The sequence below is a fragment of the Aquarana catesbeiana genome, linkage group LG06 (genome assembly GCF_042186555.1).
Source record: "Aquarana catesbeiana isolate 2022-GZ linkage group LG06, ASM4218655v1, whole genome shotgun sequence".
Taxonomy (NCBI): domain Eukaryota; kingdom Metazoa; phylum Chordata; class Amphibia; order Anura; family Ranidae; genus Aquarana; species Aquarana catesbeiana.
The window spans coordinates 13,682,023-13,702,867 of record NC_133329.1 but is presented as its reverse complement, the minus strand read 5'-3'; positions in this window follow the sequence as shown (position 1 = coordinate 13,702,867).

Below are 20,845 nucleotides of genomic sequence, written 5' to 3'. Positions count from 1 at the left end.
GTCCAATGGTGGGACCGTGGGATGTGTAACATCCATCATAGGCATTGCAGGCTCCAGAAAGCGGGACTTAAAATGCATCCGCCGCATGAGATCCCCGCTCGGTGCTCGGCTCTCCTCTTCTCTTCCGGCTGCCTGCTGTGAAAATGAGCGCGCACCGCACACCACGACTGATCTGCTGCTGCAGGACACATGAAGTCTCTTGGTCAGGTAGGTCAGTGTGTCCCCCAAAAATCCATACCCCCCGAACTGTACCAGGTCACATGCCCTCAACATGGGGAGGGTGCTTTGGAGTAGCCCCCCAAAGCACCTTGTCCCCATGTTGATGGGGAGAAGGGCCTCATCCCCACAATCCTTGCCCGGTGGTTGTGGGGGTCTGCGGGTGGGGGGCTTATCGCAATCTGGAAGCCCCCTTTAACAAGGGGACCCCCAGATCCCGGCCCCCCCATGTGAATTGGTAACGGGGTACATTGTACCCCTACCATTTCACAAAAGAAGTGGTAAAAAAGACAAGAGACAGCTTGGGACAAGTCCTTTATTAAAAAATTAAAAAATAAAAATGTCCAGCGATGTAAATTCACAGCGCCCGACGGACCGAAAAAAAAAAAAGCTGCACTAGTTCCGCCTCCATGGGAGGCTCCCGCCGAGTGACGCTTCTTCTGGGTGATAGTTCTTATATAGCTGAGGGCGGGGCCACCCGGTGATGTAAACTGGCGACCCGCCCCCCCTGATGCCACGGGGAAGCCTTGGGGAAGCCCCCCGTCAAGTGTTTCATGGTATTGTTTTTTTTAGTAGCCAATTATCTTTTATGTAAAAGCCATCCTTGTGGCTGCTGGATTGCTTTAGCAGGTGGTGTAAGCCCCCCCGCTGACCTTCGGCACCTCTCTGCGCTCTTCCTTACCACCGGGCAGCCTGGGACTGAAGCCGGTGGTTCTGGCAGTGTCGACTGGTGGTCATTTTTTGGGGGGTGGGGCAGCAAACAGTGCACCCGCAGCCAAACCCGCTGACCCCTGTTCCAGTTGGTCATTCGGGTCTGGAGCACTTACCCCATCTATGGTGGGCAGCAGTTCACCCGGGTGACAGGCGGTGGGCAATACCAGCGACTTCTCCTGCTCTCCGCGCTTCTCCTTTCAGCCAATCAGGAAATGCATCTCAGACCCGCTTCCTGATTGGTTGGGAGGAGGATCAGTGTATCAGTGGCGAATACTCATTTGCTATTGTAACACACCTCGTTGGGCTCATAGTGCAATTCTCTGCGCCCCGAGCCCACCCTATTTTGAAGCCTATTAGAGCCTCTGGTCTAATGGACCCCAGATGTCTCAGTAAAGAGTACCTGTCGCTGTTTATTGCTATCAGAAGGGATGTTTGACAGCAATAAAAGTGATAAAAATAAAGAGACAGTATAAAAGAAAAAAAAAGAAAATAATAATAAAATAATAATAAAAATGTCCCCCATTCCTCCATTCCTGAGAGCAAAGGTGAACGCATGCATCTGTCCAGCACGCATACATAAATGCCAGTCACACCAAGCATGCCTCAGGCTCTAATCATGTGCTTCTAAAAAAAAAAAAAAAAAAAAACATTGGAATCCATGTGTCTGGTGCCCTGCATGTTGATTAGGAGCCGGACACACGGATAGAGGGGGTAGCCCCCTGCGCCCTGTATGGAGCAGCCGCCACTGCTCATCAGTCTTCTCCTTCATTGTCCAATCACTGCCTGGAAGAGGGACAAGAACTATAAATATTACAGAACAGCATCAAAGAAAAATGAGGCTCCCCCGCCTCCGATAGTATGTGGTGTGTGGCAGAGCTGTGTATATCTCTGACTGGGTGGACAGAAATGTAAATCCCTGGTAATACAGCTCCCATACAGTGGAACCTTGAATTACAAACCAGGAGTATGCTTGTAATCCAAAGCACTCGCATATCAAAGCGAGTTTCCCCATGGAAGTCAATGGAAACTAAGATAATTTGTTCCGCATAGACTTCTATTACGTGCAATACCGCATGTGGCCAGAGGTGGGGGGAGCACCGAAGAGCCTCGGAAATACTCGGGGACAGCTCGGCTGAACTCGGAAACACTTGGGAACTGAGTATTTCCGAGTGTTTCCGAGTATTTCCAAATGGTCCCGAGTATTTCCAAACAGCTCCGAACCATTCCGAGTATCACCGGCGCCCCTGCACCTCATTTTGCGAGACAACACTCGTAAAACTGAGTCAGGATTTAAAAAAAAAAAGTTGCTCGTCTTTCAAAAAGCTCGTTAACCACGTTACTCATAAACCAAGGTTCCACTGTATGTTTCTTTTATTAGTGTATTTAGCTGGGTGGCTGGAATTTGCTTTTCAGGCTTTATTATAGATTATGGCCCCTTTGACCCCTTTGGCCCCTTTAACCTAATTTTATATTTCGTCTATTCAGCTTTAGAAAATAATATCTTCACCCCTTTTGTTTAGTGTGAAGTATAATATTCCAGCTGAGGAAGCTAAAGAGTTGAAGAGAATTCTTCATACAGCCAGAGACCTGACTGGTAAGTTCGGACTTTCTTTCTCTGAAATAAAATTTTGGACAAGATTTTTTAACAAAATGTTAAAAATGTGTAGCACCCTTCTAGATAGGTGATGGGATCAGGTAGATTTAGTGCTGGCTCACTGTAAGCAGTGTGGCTGTAATGGCTGAGTTAAGCCCCTTTCACCTGGGCTTTCTAATCCGTTTCTTATCCGTCCATTTACGGATGAAAAACGGACACCAATGTATTTCAATGGAGAAGCTGATATAAGAGGATCATCATCCATTGACATCCATTTACATCTGCTTCCGTTAACATCCGGTCTTTGAAACAGAAAAAAGCCCCATTTAAAAAAACGGAATGGATGTGAAATGACAAACGGTCCATTTTTGCATTGGTAATGGATGTAAAAAAACTGATTTAAATGGATCCATTTTTCTTTGAAAAAACATGACTGAAATAAGTAACCCTTTCACTGCCAGGTCCATACGTTGTATTGTGTGTGAAACTGACAGGCAGACCCCTGCCTGTCAGGTGAGAGCATTTGGGCGCCCGATTTCTCTCGCACACCCCCAGTACCAGCGCCCCCGCGCGTGCTACCCCGCCATGCTTACTGGGCACTACTTGACCATCTGCAGGCCTAGGACGACATGGCGTGTGCCGGCGGCTGCGGGGGATGGAGAAAAGCGGACACATATTTGCTCTCCTCCTCTTCTTGCTGTGACCCTGAAAGCAAAGTGACATCACTTCCGGGTCAGCATCTAGGTGTCCCCGGCTACCTCAGCTGGGAAGTAATGTTTTGCAATGCGATCTTCATTGCAAAACATTAAGTGAAGTCCACTTAATGTCACCATTTCACGGGCGCACACAAATTTAAGGTATGTTGGGTATCTATTTACTCGGTGCAACCTTTTCTTTTATATTTTACCAAAATGTGGGTAATTTATTGTGTTTGTTTGCCCTAAGATTCACTTTAGTGTGTTTTTTACTGAAATTTTGAGTTTTCCAGACCTATGCGGTAATATTGTGTGACATAAACAATTGGAACTAGGGGGACGTGGCGACTGCCGACTGGAATGGTCGCATGAAGCAGTAGCTCCTCCACTCACCCAGGGAAACAGACTTCTTCATGGATCCAGCGATCTCCCCAGTGGATCGACACAGCCCTGACCACTTCTCATACCATCCAGCATGTCGTGCTAGCTGAGAGAAGAACTGAAGCTAAAGAAACTCTCAGGTTTCTTCATGCCGATCCGAAAAGAGCTTCAACAAAATAGCGGCGGGAGTCATTCGCCTGCATTTGAGGAAGGTCCTCTAGCGGCAGCCACATTCATTTTACCTCACACAGCCACAAATACAGCCAAACCAAAGGAAAATGGCAGCAAATCACCTCCAGCATCACCCAGCAAAAGCAGCCCTGTCAAATCCAAGCCACGGAGGAAATTCCAGACTGCTGAACCTTGCATGGAGGTAGGTGCCCAGCAGTATAATGCTTCCAAACCTGATCTAATTGCCTCTTTCCCCACAGTAGGACAACCAATGTCATACATCATAATGAAGGACATGCTATTGTCCCTTCGCTTCTCCCTCCAAGCAGACATGCTTACCTGCTTTCAAACATGTAAGGCTGACATACGAGACCTAAGGGACAGAGTAAACAATCTGGAAGACTCTATGGGTGCATATATGGAGTCCTATAATAAAATGGTGGACGCACATACGTCTCAATCTGAGGACATTGCCTGGCTGAAGTCAAAAGTAGCAGACCTGGAGGATTGCTCCAGGCACAACAATTAAAAACTCAGAGGCGATCCAGAGTTGGTATCACCTGCCAAGCTCCCGCACTATGTACGCAAGCTACTTTAAGCTGCAGCACCATCCCTAACTCCGGGTGACCTTACCATAGACCATATTCACAGGGTCCCCAAACCATCCTTCTTTCCCCAAGAAGTACCCAGAGATGTTCTGCTGAGGATGCAGTATTATAAGGCGAAGGAATCTATTATGGCAGTGGTCCGCAAAAAAAGACCACTTCCTGAACGAGCTGCGACCATTCAAGTCTTGTCTGACCTTTCTGCTCACACTCTACAGAGGCACAAACATCTACACTCCTTCACCAAAACCCTGAGGAACCATGATGTTGGGTATCAATGGAAGTACCCCGTCACAATCAAGATCACAAGAGAGGGTTCAACCTCAATTATTAACACACTCGATGAAGGGCACAGTCTACTGCATGACTGGGACATCATCCCAGCTGACCCGCTGAGCTTACAACCCTCACGATCTGTGTCCAAGTTTCCTGCAGAGCGGAATCAGTACCTGGATAGATGTAATAACAGTAAAAAATGACTGTTGGAACACATCACTTCAGTGCTATCAATACGGCTTAGGCTGTTTCCCTGGAGAAGTAAGTGTTCTCTTATCAGTTTCCTAGCAAGTTCTTCCCCACATACTGCAGTTGACTCTTTTTTGAACCTTTTTTTACTGTTCCTTTTCCTCTCTTTGCCTCTTCCCTTCTCGACCCGCTTACACATAGCTCCCTTCAGACTACTATGGCGGTTGTTCTATGCCATTCCACATTCCCCAAGGCACTGCGAATTCACAATTTCTATTTTCTATTTATCTTCCTATTTTCTCATCAATCTGACAATAGATCACTAGACAACTCAAAGGCAAATTTGCTTCCATCTCTCCTGAGTTTCCGAGAGCCATTGGCCATCTGTTGCAAGGACTGGATGATTTGCATTGATATCAACCCTTACTACTATCCCAATGTCCCTTAAACTATTATCCATGAATGCTCACGGGCTAAATCACACCGTCAAAAGATTATGGAAAGAAGCCACAAACTCTAAAGCTGACATAGTCGTCGTTCAGGAGACCCACTTCAAATCATCTGCTGCTCCGAAATACCAACATAAGGACTTTCCTTTCACCTTCTCTTCCGAATTTACCTACAAGAGGAGAGGGGTTCTTATTGCCATCAGAAACTCTGTGGACTTTAGACTCCACTCTTCCGTAATGTGGCAGATACATCATTCTAGTTTGCACAATTAGTTCTAATATCTACACCATCGTGGTGGTATATGCTCCTAACTCAAATCAATGAAAATTCTTTCACAAGCTTTTTAAATGCATTGATAAACAAAAACAAATTAACTTGTTTTTGTGCGGAGATATGAACTCGGTGGTTGACCCCCTCATGGACACGACCTCTGGTAGGAGGCACCGTCCATCTCCCCTGCCTAACCTTCTGCGCAGTGAGAATCTCTACAATGCATGGAGATGCTTACATGCATCTGAAAGAGATTATTCATATCATTCCCCCAGGTATTCACGTATTAACTTATGCTTTGTGGATAAGTAGCTGCTACAGCCGATATCTTCTTCCGAAATCAGTGATATCACGTGGTCTGACCATGCACCTATCTCCATCACAATTTTGGAATCAGATTCCCTACGCCCTACCCTATTGTGGAGATGTAATAACAAATTAAAACCCTACAAATGAAGTGCTCACTCAACATCTTTGAGACTATTTTCTTACCAATGACACTCCCAACATTAGCATCTTTTCCCTAAGGAATGCACACAAAGCGTACACTCGTGGAATCTTGATCCAATTAGGCATCTATGCCAAACAAGCCCATAAGGCAAAACTACAATGTACATTAACTGATCTCCAAACTTTGGAAGACCAGAATAAGTCTCACCCTGACCCTAATACCACATCTGACCTTGCAAAGCTACACTTGGAACTCTGCTCCCTATTACAAGAAAAGCATGAACACATGCTTGCAATCTCTTCCTTTTTAGCCAGCCTCAAACTCCCTTCATTGAGTCCCTCTGACCTTGAGGAACTGAATCGCCCCTTCTCTATATTAGAAATACAACGGACAATCCAATCAATGCTTTGTGGGAAATCCCCTGGCCCTGATGGGTTCATAAATAAATATTACCACACCTTCTCCTCCCTCTTAAGCCCCTACTTGGCCCAATTATTTAATGCTGCTGATAACGGCAAAGTTTTCCAAAGGAGATGTTGAGAGCTCACATCGTCACTATTCCCAAACCGGGAAAGGACCCTGATTGCCCGGCTAATTTCCGACTGATTTCCCTGCTTAATGCAGACATCAAGTTGTGTGCTAAAACTCTGGCACAACGGTTGAATAAAGTACTACCTTCCCTAATACAGCCAGATCAAACAGAATTTGTTCCTTGTACACAGACTTCTGATGCCATAAGACGTGTAATAAATGTTGTTCATTTTGCTAAGTGTAGTCAAACACCTTCTCTGATGCTTTCTATTGATGCGGAGAAGGGGTTTGACCGGGTTCATTGGGGCTACATGTCCCAAGTTCTCAATAATTTTGCTTTCCAGGGGATGATACTCTCTGCTGTGTTAGCACTATACTCCACCCCTTCGGCCCAGGTGTACACTGCAAGTTTTCTCTCCAAACCCTTTGCCATAACCAATGGTACAAGACAGGGGTGTCCACTCTCCCCATCGATTTTCTCGATCTTGATGATAAAACCACTAGCAGAGAAAATCTGATCCCACTCATTGATAACTGGCTTCCTCTTTAGGTAAAGACCTTATTAATCTCTTTGCAGATGACATCATCTTAATGCTGACAAACCCCATATCTCACTCCCACAAGCTCACAAAATTCTAACAGAATTTAGCAATTTATCCTATTACAAAGTGAATCATTCTAAATCTCTAGTAATGGACCTCAATATCCCCAAACTTATCATAGCTAAATTGAAAGAGGAACTGTACACATGGTCCGAATCAAGTATCTCATTCCTTGGTATCGTAGTCACCCCTTCCTACTCTACCCTAGAGGAAGCTAATTACAAACCTCTAATAGCCAATACTGAGGCACAGCTGAAGAAACTAGCCCAAGTAGAGTTGTCATTAGTAGGCAGGCTGGCAGCTAATAAAATGCAGATTCTTCCCCAAATCCTATACATATTTTGGTCCCTACACATCCTGGTTAAACAACTATACATAAAAACCCTCACATTGCAACTAAGAAGCTTTATTTGGAAGGGAAAGAGGACACGTTTCTCCCATACATCTTTGACAAAACACAGATCAAGAGTAGGTATGGGAATGGTAGATATACAAGACTATCTCATTGCAGTCCACCTGGCTCATTTGAAACATTGGTTTAACCCCTCTGCAGAACCACTATGGTTGGATATAGAAAAGGGATTTAACAAAATCACTAATCTCAGTTCCCTCTTATATGCGCCCCCCTGGAGAGCACTAAACTCATCTGCAAATCTACCCAATACTAGAGCATCTACCCATGCATGCAGAAAGATTGTAAACTCCCCTTCCCAAGTCTCTACTTACACAGTCACTACAATTCCACTTATAACTCTAGAGCACCTCATCCCTGACATTAAACTGGTCAACCTGAGAAAGTTTTGTATTCACCACCTGGAGTCACTTATTGCTAAATATGCTCTCCCACCTTCCACCTTCTTCACACGTTATCATACTTATCACTTTCTCAAAACCTCCCCACCACCCACTATTAAACTCCACCCCAAAATATGGCATTTATTTGCAAATTTTGCAAAGGAATGTCCCTCATATACAACATATTACAGGACTTCCAGTGGATCCAAGCCATCCGATATTCACATTCTATTACACACTGTGTAAACCATTGGGTACTGGCATTAAAGGTCTATCTCAGGTGGTATCTTACCCCATACAAATTGGCCAAAATGTTCCCCATGGGCTCCTAACTCTGTTGGCGCAGCTGTGGTTCCCCAGGCAATATCATGCATATACTATGATCTTGCAAAAATATCCGTCATTTTTGTCAAAAAACATTTCAAATTATATCCGAAATAACAGTTATCTTAACCCTTATCGACCCTGCTCTAGCCCTACTTAATTTAGGTATTGACAAATTCCCGATCATGTACCGTGGTATAGTAGCCAACATCCTACTATCTACCAAACTATATATTACCAGGCACTGGAAACAAGATCTGTCTCCCAACCCATACAAAATGATCAATACCACCCACCAACACTTTCTATGGGAGAAATCTCTAACCCTACAACACAAAACATTCCGCTCCTTTGACCTTATATGGAAACATTGGTTCCTATGGTACCCCTCATAGGTTCTTAGAATCTTGAACCTAACTGTCATAACCATGTGACTCCAATTTATGCCTTAACCTGACACAAATAGCCTCCTCTGATATAAATCTGTTAGTGCCTTGTACAACATACCCACTACCTTCTATATCAATATCTGTATTCTCTATGTGTATGCATTTTCTGTATTTCCTATATTTGGAATATTTGTAGTATTAGTAAGAATTTACTCGTTTACTATGTTTTCATTTATATCATTATCTATGTTCATGTTATTATCAAGATGGACACGTCCGCGCTATTATTGATGTAATTGTTTCCCTTTGAAAACCAAATAAACATTAAAAAAAAAATTGTAACTACTGCTATTTTATTCTCTAGGGTGTCTGCTTTCTGAAAATATATAATGTTTGGGGGATTTACATTATCTTTAGGGCAAAAACTATTTTTTAAACATGTGTGCATAAAACACAAAAACGGCTCTGACAGCGAAAAAGGTTAAACAAATGGAACGCCCATGTGGAAGGGGCCTTAGGTAAATTTAGTTGCGCTCACTGTAAATAGTGCAGCTGCATGTGATTCGTTAGGTCTGCTCAGCGTTTCAGCTGCAGCTGGTTTGATTGTTTCCTCTGCATTCCAGAGAGCAGTAGAATCCTCTGGAACATAGGTGTAAGGCAATGCATATAGCAGTATGTATATTTTTACAGCCCTGGCCAATCCCAGGGAGTTGGGCCCTGGAGGCTGCTGGGAGCCTGTATAAATGCTCAGAGAAACACTGAGCTTCTGGGTCTTTTCCTTCAGGAGAGGAACACAGTCTGGGGGGCTTGTTGCCCTCTGGGCAGTGGTGCCATGTGCTTGCTGTTCATGAGAACTCAGTTGGGCGACCTGAGGGCCTGGATGCTGAAGCTACAGAGAGCTGACTGAGGGGATGTCTGCTGAAGTTCTAGTCTGGTGTCACCGAAGAAAGGCGTTGAATAGGTGTTGAAAGGAGGCAACCAGCTTTCCCTGAACATTTGTGAGTACAAACTGCTAGGAGATCTTAGAGATTTTTGGGTTGCTGCCACCCCTCTTGTGCTAAAGATTATCCCATACTGAGCTACAGCGGTTATCCAGCGATAAATACAAAAAAGGCATCCCCTAGACTGTTTATTGAGCCAGAGTGTATGGACCGTTGCTCTGTGCCTGGCTGCCTCTGCAATGCTTTGGGAAAGAACCTGTTAAACTACAGCATCCCCTATGGGGGTAACACTACATAGGTAATAAGTAAGTCCAAGTCCATTGACCTCCTTCAAGACCACCATAAACAAAATTGAGAAGATTGTGGCATCGTTCGAAGCACTAGGGGAATTAAGGTATCCTCTTTAACCAGCTGAGCTCTGTTTTCACAGTTTTTCTACATGGGTTACATTTTTGTAGTATGGGGTTAGGACAGAATCTTTTTTTTTGTTTCTCCACTAAAGATGAGTCCAGCCAAGTGCCATTAATCACTTTCCAGCTTACTATGTTCTAGAAGCATCTATAATGCAGGGGGAACTGGTCAAACCTGCAGCCTGTGAGACCCAGAACAGCCCAAAGTAATCAACAGCTGCACCAATGGTTACATAGGGGACAGAAAGAACCAAACATCTTAGTAGCCTATCTAGGAGGGTGCTACATCTATCGCAACTAACTGCCTATAACATTTTGTATGGTTAAAAGGACAAATAGGTGTCTTGTAGTGATGAGTAAAATTTGGACTTTTACCTTTATTGATATGTTGGCAAAAATCAGTACATTTAAACAAAATGTTGCCATTTAGGTGAACTGCATTGAAATCCATGGGGGGAGGCTAAAACTAAAGTGATACTAAAGGCTTGTTTTTCTGCTTAAAAATAACAAACATGTTATACTTACCTGCCCTGTGCAGTGGTTTTGCACAGAGCCGCTCAGATTCTCCTCTTTTCGGGTCCCTCATCGGCTCTCCTAGCCCCTCCCTCCTGCCGAGTGCCCCCACAGCAAGCAGCTAGCTATGGGGGCACCTGAGCCAAGCCGCTGCTCTGTGTGTCCATTTCAACATGTAGCCACAGCCAAGACTTTCCCCCTCCCTCTCCTGATTGGCTCACTTGCTTTAATTGACAGCAGCAGGAGCCGATGGTGCCCGCTGCTGTCTCAGCCAATGAGGATGGAGAATCCAGGACAGCTGAGCCATTTGTACAACATCGCTGGAAAGAGTTGGGGCTTAGGTAAGTATTAGGGGGGCTGAGGGGGAAGCTGCCCACAGAAGTTTTTTTTTTATCTTAATGCATATAATGTATTAGGATAAAACATCTTGTGACTTTACAACCACTTTAAGTGTTTTCATTAGCTTTGAATGGCTCCTCATGGTTAGAGCAGCTCCTCCCATGTCATTTTTTAGGCAACTTTCACCTAAGCCGTCTGCATGGTGTCATTTGATCAAAATAAAATGTTACTACAAAATCAATTTCTGTGAAATCACTGCTCTCCCCAGTGTATAACAAACACATACTGTATATTGGAGTTCCATGGCAAAGTTCTGCCATGGAACTCAAAAATGGCAGCGCTCCATTTTCTGAGCAGTAGACTCAGATTCCTAAACTTTCAAGCAAAGCCTTTTTTAGGACAAGTTGCTATCATATTAATGGACTGGGGACATAGTAGTTAGAATTGCAACCAACCAAGACAATTATTTCTGTTTTGAGAAGCCTTGCTTACATTTGACCAATATCTGAATGGACAAGAAAATATTTGAACTCTTCTATATTTGAATGTAATTCCTTTCTCTTCTCCTTCCAGGGATCTATCCCATTGTGGTTCTCACCCACAAGACCTTTGGAAACTTAACTACCGTTGAGTCCTCATTCAGGGACATGGGCATAGAAAGGATTTTTGCTTTTGAAAATTACACCCAAGAAGACCATTTTAAAACCAGAGGAAGACACGAGGAAGTGCTGAAGTTCCTACAGGAAGTCATTAGAGATGCTCAGTTCAGGGTAGAACATCAGACATGGAATCCAGTGAAGGAGATGCATGACCGCAAACAGTTTGTCATTAATTACGTTCACCAGAGAGAGAAGAAGAGGGTGCAGGAAGATCTAGAGAAAAAGAAAGCCTTTGAAAAAGCAAAGCAGGAAAAAGAAATAAAAAGACAAGAGGAAGATTTTGAAAGAGAGAGACAGAGGAGAAGAGAAGCTGAAGAAGCAGAGCTGAGGAAACGAAGAGAAGAGTTGGAGAGGCAGAGATCATTTGAACAAGCCAGATATGAAGAAATCTTGGTACAACAGGAAGTCAATGCCAAAAGAGGCAAGAAATTTTTTAGAATCTTTGGTAAGAAGAAGTAAAAATCATAAACAGAATTACATACAAACATTATAGAAAAATATTTGTGCTATATCTGTAAACATCAGGGTGAAGTCCTGAAGTATTGAGCAGTACAGTCTGGAGCACTGTTCTCCACTTTCACCAAATCTTCTCCACCTCCACAGAATCTTCTCCACCACCACAGAACCATCTTCTCCTCCACAGAATCTCGGACACCTCCATAGGATCATCTACACCTCCATGGAATCTTTCACACCACTATGGAATCTTCTACACCTCCATGGAATCTTCTAAACTGCCACAGAACCTTATAAACCTTCATGGAATAATCTACATCTCCAAAGAACCGTCTACTCCTCTACAGAATATTTTACACCTCCACAAAATTTTCTACACTACCACATAATCATCTGCACCTCAGCAGAACCTTCTACACCTCCACAGAACCATCCACACCTCATCAGAACCTTATATACCCCCACAGAAGCTTATACACCTCAGCAGAACCTTCTACACCTCCACAGAACCATCCACACTTAAGCAGAACCTTATATACCTCCACAGAAGCTTATACACCTCAGCAGAACCTTCTACACCTCCAAATAGTCGTCTACACCTCTGAAGAACCTTCTACTCCTCTAGCCTTCATCCATTTATGGTTTTTCCAATATTTTATTAGCATAACTGAAGCAACAACTAAAGCCTGGGAACTTCAAAGAATATTTCTCTAAATATAACTGCCTGAATTTCATACTAAATGAACATCATCATTTTTTCTTCAGGTGGGCTTTTTTTTTTTTTTTTTTTTTATTGTACTGTGCATTTTGTACAATCTGTGCACACTGCTACTTACCTAATTAAAGAAATGTATGCTATAAGTATTAAAGTAAAGTACACTGCTAAATTCGCAAAATCAATACATATATGAGAGATGTTTTAGCTGCCGAAAGGGTTTGTATTACTATCTATCCAGTCCTGAAATTTACCAAGCAGTGGCACACAGTGCAGCCAAGTGGAAGGCACCACTTACAATTAAAGTTTAGTACAGTTTAGTAAAATAAAAAAAAAGAGCACCAGGGACAGTACTTACCATGAACGAAGAGTACCCCATGTGCTCATAGGTGTGCGCAGCCTATTGCATTAGGGTGTGCACCCCAAATGTATTAAAACATGGACTTTGTCAGTAGAGCAGAGGTTGGTGTCAGTAGGGCCGTGGACAGTGTCAGTAGCTTTTTATTTTTATTATTAAATTTTTTTATTTTTACAATTTTTTTTAGAAGCCCCAGTTGGGGGACATTGGTGCAATATCAGGAGGGGGAATCTGCACCTCATGGGGTGATTAGGGTGTTCCCAGGAATACCCGGCACACCCCCTGCCTATGCTCAATTCAGTGGGAACCAACAGTAGGGCTTCTATGAATGGAGCACAGGGGGGTGAAAAAGGTGGGGATAGTCATCACCTGACGAGTGTCTATCATAAATTCAACTGCTCATAATACCACTCACGGCACTGGAAGATCACTGCTGTTGGGGTATCCTGAGGCAAATGCCTGCTGATTTCATCCTAACACACCGGACACCAGCATGATTGTTTTAAAAATATTCACTAAACTTGAGCCTTAATAAAAACATTGATGTCCGCTCTCCCCCAAGCTTGCTGATGGGACAGCGAAAGAGCAGAACCAGGCTGCTGAAATCATCTCTCTGCTCACTCTGATCTCTCCTGTTATCAGTGTACTAGTGAACATATTTGTATCCAACACCCTTGACTGTCTTTCAATCCTGCCCCTCCCTCTCTTAGTCTGAGTGTTTCTGTACAGGACTTCCAAGAGGCTGATGTCAAGTGAAATTCAGGTACACTCATTTTATTTAAAAAAAAAAAAAAAAATACATTTAACATCATAATAATCACTTTAGCCCCGGAAGGATTTACCCCCTTAATAACCAGGCCATTTTTTGCGATTCGGCACTGCGTCGCTTTAACTGACAATTGCGCGGTCGTGCGACGTTGTACCCAAACAAAACTGACGTCCTTTTTTCTCCACAAATAGAGCTTTCTTTTGGTGGTATTTGATCACCTCTGCGGTTTTTATTTTTTGCGCTCTAAACAAAAAAAGACCGACAATTTTGAAAAAAAAAACTATTTATTTTTACTCTCTGCTATAATAAATATCCCCAAAAAATATATAGAAAAACAAATTTATTCATCAGTTTAGGCCGATATCTATTCTGCTACATATTTTTGGTAATTTTTTTTTTTTTTTTGCAATAAGCGTATATTGATTGGTTTGTGCAAAAGTTATAGTGTCTACAAAATAGGGGATAGATTGATGGACTTTTATTTATCTTTTAATATTTTTACTGGTAATGGAGGCGATCTGCGATTTTTAGCGGGACTGCGACATTGTGGCGGTCAAATCTGACCCCAAGTGACACTTTTTGATGACCAGTGAACATTATTACATTGATTGGTGCTATAAAAATGCACTGATCAATGTATAAATTACACTGGTAGGGAAGGGGTTAACACTAAGTAGGAGATCAAAGGGTTAAATGTGTTCCCTCAGCGTTTTCTAACTGTGTGGGGGATGGGCTCACTGAGACAACACAGAGATCGCTGTTCCTGATCATTAGGAACAGCAGATCTCCCTGTTGTCCCCTGTCAGAACGGGAATCTGCCTTGTTTACATAGGCAGATCCCTGTTCTGCCTCTCTGTGGAGCGATCTCAGCTGGCCAGCAGATATCCAGTCCGCTGGACCCGCGCGTGCGCGCTCCCATGGCACAAATCAGTCACACGCCCACAGTATCTATTGCATTGAGCGACATACAGGTACAACATTTTGCACAATAGAGCTGCCCTGTCGCAGTATATTATGTGCGGTGGGCGGTCTTAAAGTGGTTAAATTCTGCTCACAATTTACTGTAGATGTGAATATGAAATGAAAATATTTAATATACATTTGAAGCCGTGTATAATGGTGAAATTATATGGAATAAAATAAAACTATGTTATCTGTAAGAGTTTTATTTCTTCTTTAACATTGATGGATGCATGCAGATCAAATTGGAGAACATGGGCATTGCTAGGATTGTTAAAGGTCTGGGGCACCCCAGAAGAGAGGAATGCCATGTGGTGGGTGTTGTCAAATTGTGTCAAAAGTGGGAGGGGCTTAAATGGATATGGTTTAATAAAATCTGACCTTACATGCTGTGTACACTAGTTTGAGCTGCTGGATGGATTTAGTAGTCATTTGGTGGTTTTGTGGGTGGATGGTGGTGCTGGTCCCACTTTTTTTGGAGGTTTGGGCTGCTACTTTTCTGCCATCTCTTCAGCAGAGAATACTTGAATGGGGAGGGAGGAGTGCCCAGTGTCTGGAATTATGCAACTCTTGATGGAGGAAAACAGTCGTTTATTGAAAGTATTAAAAAAAGTACAGATCGGGCCAACGCTCTTCAGGGGAATTGCCTCCCCCTTCTTCAGGACTGTTGATATGCGCTAACAAAGATGGGTGGGCTCCTTTGTGGTACCAGAATCACAGAAGTCGGCATTCTACCTTTACAAGAAATTCTGGTACCACCACACAGCTCAACCATCTCCGTTATCACGAGCCAACAGAAATTCTTGTACCAGCATGGAGCCCGCCCATCTCCGTTAGCAACATACTAAAAACCCTAAAGGAGGGGGAGGCCATTCCCCTGAGATGCGTTGGCTTGATCTGTACATATTTTATACTTTTTATATACTGTCAATAAACAATTGTATTCTCCCATCAAGAGTTGCATTATTCCGGACACTGGGCTCTCCTCCCTTCCCATTCAAGTTACTGTATACATGGCATTAATATGCCACAGTCCTTGTACCTACAAAATATACCCTTTACCCCGAGTCAGGACCACAAAATGAGTTTCTGGTGGACCTCCTAAGATTCATGCTGGGCAACAATTACTTCCAATTTCTGGCGGTTTATTACCAGCAAATTCGCGGCACGTCTATGGGGGCTGCATGGGCACCCTCATACGCGTGCCTTCATCTGAGTTTTTGGGAGGAGATGATGGTATTCTCTTCATCGGTGTACCGTGACCACGTTCATGCCTGGTTACGGTACATCGATGATATTTTCATGATTTGGCGGGGTACTCAGACCAAAATGTTGGAGTTCATTAATGAGCTGAATGATAATACACTCAATATACACTTGACATACTCTTTTAGCCAATCAAAATTGTCCTTTCTTGATCTGCAAATCCATTTTGAGAATGGACAATTACATACCTCGACTTTCCGTAAGGAAACGGCGGCAAACACCTTTTTGAGTGCCACCAGCCACCATCCCCATTGGGTAAAAAATGGCATTCCGGTGGGCCAATTCCTACGTCTCAAAAGAAACTGCTCAAAAGCCAGCGATTACCGAAAGGAAAGCCAGGATCTCTATACACGCTTTAGAGAGCGCGGTTACTCACATCGTCAAATTAAACGAGCAAGGCGGAAGGCAGCAAACCGGAACCGCCAGAGTTTACTCGTAACCGAGCCAACTCATAATCTGGACCCACTCAAACCAAAAACTGATGGTCCAGTTAGACTAATTACCACTTTTGGATCTCAATGGAATGATATTCGATCCATTTTAGAGAAGCATTGGGGTCTACTCACCAATTCACCAGGCTTGGGTATGATAGTAGGTACCTCTCCGCAGTTGGTTGCCCGACGGGCCAAAAATCTGGGGGATATTCTGATACAGTCAGAGTTCACCCGAAAACCTGAAAGTTCATGGCTGTCTGATTATCCGCGAACTCTTGGTATGTACCCGTGTAATAGGTGTCAAATTTGCCCCTATGTACACAGAACTTCCACATTCACCGATGCGCATGGAAAGGAATCATTTAAAATTCATGATCTAATTAATTGCTCCACATCCCGATTAATTTACATGATTACATGCCCATGTCCCAAAATCTATATCGGCAAAACAAAAAGACAGTTAAAAATCCGCATTGGAGAACATCTGCGAGAAATTAATGACAAAACAAAAATTCCCGAGAAACCTCTGGCAAAGCACTTTGCTAAATTTCATGGAAGTAGCTCGCGCGGGATGTTGGTCAAAGGTATTTATGCTCTAAAACTGCCACCTAGACGTGGCGACTTCGATCGCATACTACTTCAAAAAGAAAAATGGTGGGTCTACCGTCTTAAATCCCTGGTTCCGGTAGGGCTAAATACCGAATTAAATTTCCAGCCTTTTCTACCCACTTAAACAATGATTTTTGACTATATTTGGTGCTTCACTCCAATTACACCAGCGAGTCAACACTATGTATAAATATATAAAAAACCGACATGGTTGGTAACATTACAATACATCCATTTCTCAGGAAGTTTTCTATTTCTTCATTTTCAGTGTTCAATTTCATTTATACTTAACATGTAGTATCCTTAATTTTTCATTTCATTTGTATGTTCATTTTGTTGTTCCACCCTTCCTCTTGTTATTCTTCCTTATTATTCATCATACTAGGTGATTTGTTATTCAATGCGAGAAAAAGAGAGCGGTAATTAAGGACCATTAAAACACAAAAAAAACTCTCACTTCTATGATTTATTGTACCCACTATCCCCTAACTACTCTTTACAAACAACAAACGCAAGCTTCCTGACAGAAACACACAAATGTGATTAATCCGCTGAGATCTACATTTGTCAAAACTCAAACATTTCAGGGCGGTGACTGATCGCAGCCGACGATACAAGAGGAGCGCTCTTACCGGCCCTGCAGTTGTCCGAGATGAAGCTACGCTATCGGCAATAGCGAAACGCGTTGACGTCATCAACGCTGACACGCCGCGGGCGCTGGGCACTGTGTGTGTGTGGGACTATGCGATGAGATGCTGTGACAGGTAGCGGCTGACAGCTGACGGCTCCGACCGGTCTATCTTATCAATACCAACCCGGCACCAGCACGAACGTGACTCCCCCCCCCTAACAGGCAGTGGATCCAAGCCCCAAGGGGGAATACCAGGAGCTGGAGGACTTCCATTAGTAGACGGTTATAAACAGCAGTGATTCAATCAGGAGGTAGAGATCGCGGTGCACACATCCCGCTGTCCCTCCAGCTGCTGCCACTTTCTTTGGAGCCGTATCCTCTCACCAACTCTCCTTCCCATATAGAGGGCAACATCATGAACGATCAACCCGGAGCGGACTTTTGAGGATGATTGATGCCATCAATGGTAAAGTCCTATATCAATAGTTATCGGAGCAAAGTCTGATTAAGCTTTATATCCTCATTTATCTGAGAATCTTTTTATAATTATCATGTTATAATCAGTGACTTTTACCATCATTTCCTTATTGCATCCTCTCTATTAACATCCTTGATCCATCCATGAACTTATCCAGGATTTGGTCATCATTAATGTGGCTTTCTACTGCTTTCCAACCAATAATAGCCCTGAAGTTCATTGCTTAGTACCAATAACCAAGTCGGCAGTAGTTAGCACCACCGAAACCCCCTCTCCCACCACCAATCCCACCTATTCCCAAAGGATCCTTCCTGCTGCTGACAGGTATCTTTCGGCCAATAGTGTTTATTAATGTAATATCCACTGACCTCAATAGCCACATTAATTTGATTAATTCTTTACCTGTCAGCTACTGGCAGGATCCTTACAGCGTCCGGGCGCTGCCATCTGTTGTATGTTTATCGTTTTTTGTTTTGTGTATTTTGTATTCCTTGTGCATTTTTTGTTTGTTTTGTCAGGCCTATTAACTACCAAGTCGCAGCCACAAGGACCCTTTATTGACGTACAATTTAATTTAGTGTGTTGCCCATTGTTCAATGTGTTTTAAATAACTTAAATAAAGTGAAATATTTTTTTAAATAATTCTGGCAACCCACCCATTTTGTGATTGACAATATATAAGTGTTGCTAAGGTAACCCCTTACCCGGACACTAGTACCGGGTGCCCCCCTTTCTCTATTTGTACCTACAAAATATACTATAATAGCTGTGCTGGGGGTCAGGAGTACATAACGCAGAGTGCAGGGGTCAAAAGTATGTAATACAAAGACCAGTGTGCAGAATACAAACGAAATGACCCCGTCCGAGTACATCCCCCCCCCCCCATATTCTACCTCCTCCCTAAAATCCAAACAACCATAAAATACAGTGGCAGTGCTCAGTGAGGGGAAGTCCTCCCCTTGGTTGTGTCAATTCTCTTCTTCTTTAATGGGATAATAATAAAGCTGCTTTGCCGGTGATACTGATGGAGTTATTACAAACACATTTTCAAAGGCTTTTTTTTTCTAGTGATATTAAGAATAATATTATTATGCTTTTTTTTTTTATTTGGGCAAGTTACCACAACACCATAGTTATCCCGTAGTTTGTAAGATCAAAGATACAACTATGTTGGTGTCCCTTGTTAATTTTACATTGTATTTTTTTAAAATGTAACTGCCGACTCCCAAACTGTCATTTGAAGTAAAACACACAGCCAAGTATTATTCTCCACAATTTTTTTATTGTGCATTAAAAAAGAAAACAAATAAAATTAGATTATGATAATCTGCCAATAGAACTTAACCAAAAAGTGCATTCTATGCATCCAAAAATATAGAAAATATAACAAATCAAATCATTATTATTCAACCAAAAAATAAAATAAAAGCCTCATGCATGTGTCCTGCTTCTTAATATAGGGGGTCAACAATGCCAAGAGTTGGTGAAAGCAGGGGCTCCATCATCCAGAGATAATTCCGAAAAATATTCTCCTGGAGCTCCCGCAGCCAAGGCATATGACATAATTGGTCACGATTAATAAAGCAACCAATTTTTGATCCAATAAATCCTCCTCCTCCTGTTCCTGGACTGGACTTTGGGTCAAAGCAATAACTCCAAGGCCAATAATAAATAACACGTTATCTCCTCAGATTCCGCAACATGGCTGGTTGACGAACGGCCGCTCAGAAACTGAAAAGCATGAAATGAAAAGCGCAAACTGAAAAGCCCGAGATGAAAAGCACAAATCAACACTCACCAAACTTCTACTAATATGAAATTAGCAGAAGGAGCCCAAAGGGTGGTGCTAAAAAGCTGAAAAACCACGTTGTACATCACTACGTTCGTGTTTGTTGGCCAACAATTGTGTGGCTGTGTGTATGCAAGACAAGTTTGGGCCAACGCCCTTCGGACAAAAGTTCACGGTTTTGTTGGCCAACAATCCGATCATGTGTACGAGGCTTTAGAGACCCAAGAGGAAGGAGTAGTGGAATGCAATGCTACTGTTGGTAGTGTTGTCTAGGCAGATATCCAACATGCAGGATTTATTATAGTTCATTTTTTAAAGAGAAACATTGTTAAAGAGATAAAGCATATGTTGAAGCTCAGAGAGGAAGTGTATAGGATCTGTCAGTGAGACAATTATATCGTCAGCACAGAGACCAATTTCGTGGGTAGTGTTGCCCACCGTTACACCGTCAATAAGGAGGTTAGAATGTATGACCTGTGCTAGTGTCTCCATTACCAATGCAAAAACCAATGGAGATAAGTGACAGCCTTGACGGGTTCCAGTTGTAATACTGAAAGGGTCCAAAAGGATTCTGGAGGCCCATACCCTGGTATTAGGGGCAGAGTATAAACTCAATATAGATTGCATTATGGTGCCTGAAAAGCTGAACTTAATGAGGACACCTTCCAGGTATTTCCAGTGTACCCAGTTGAATACCTTCTCTGCATCCAAAGATAGGAGCAGAGGTGGCTTTCAATGATCTTCAACCTACTGCAGTATTGTGCTCCCATTGATGTGTTAAAGTCCTTGGATTATTGAGTGTTTTTTTCACTGAACTCACTGCAGTAAGTCTATGAACTGTCTGGTACCGTCTACCAGCCACCAC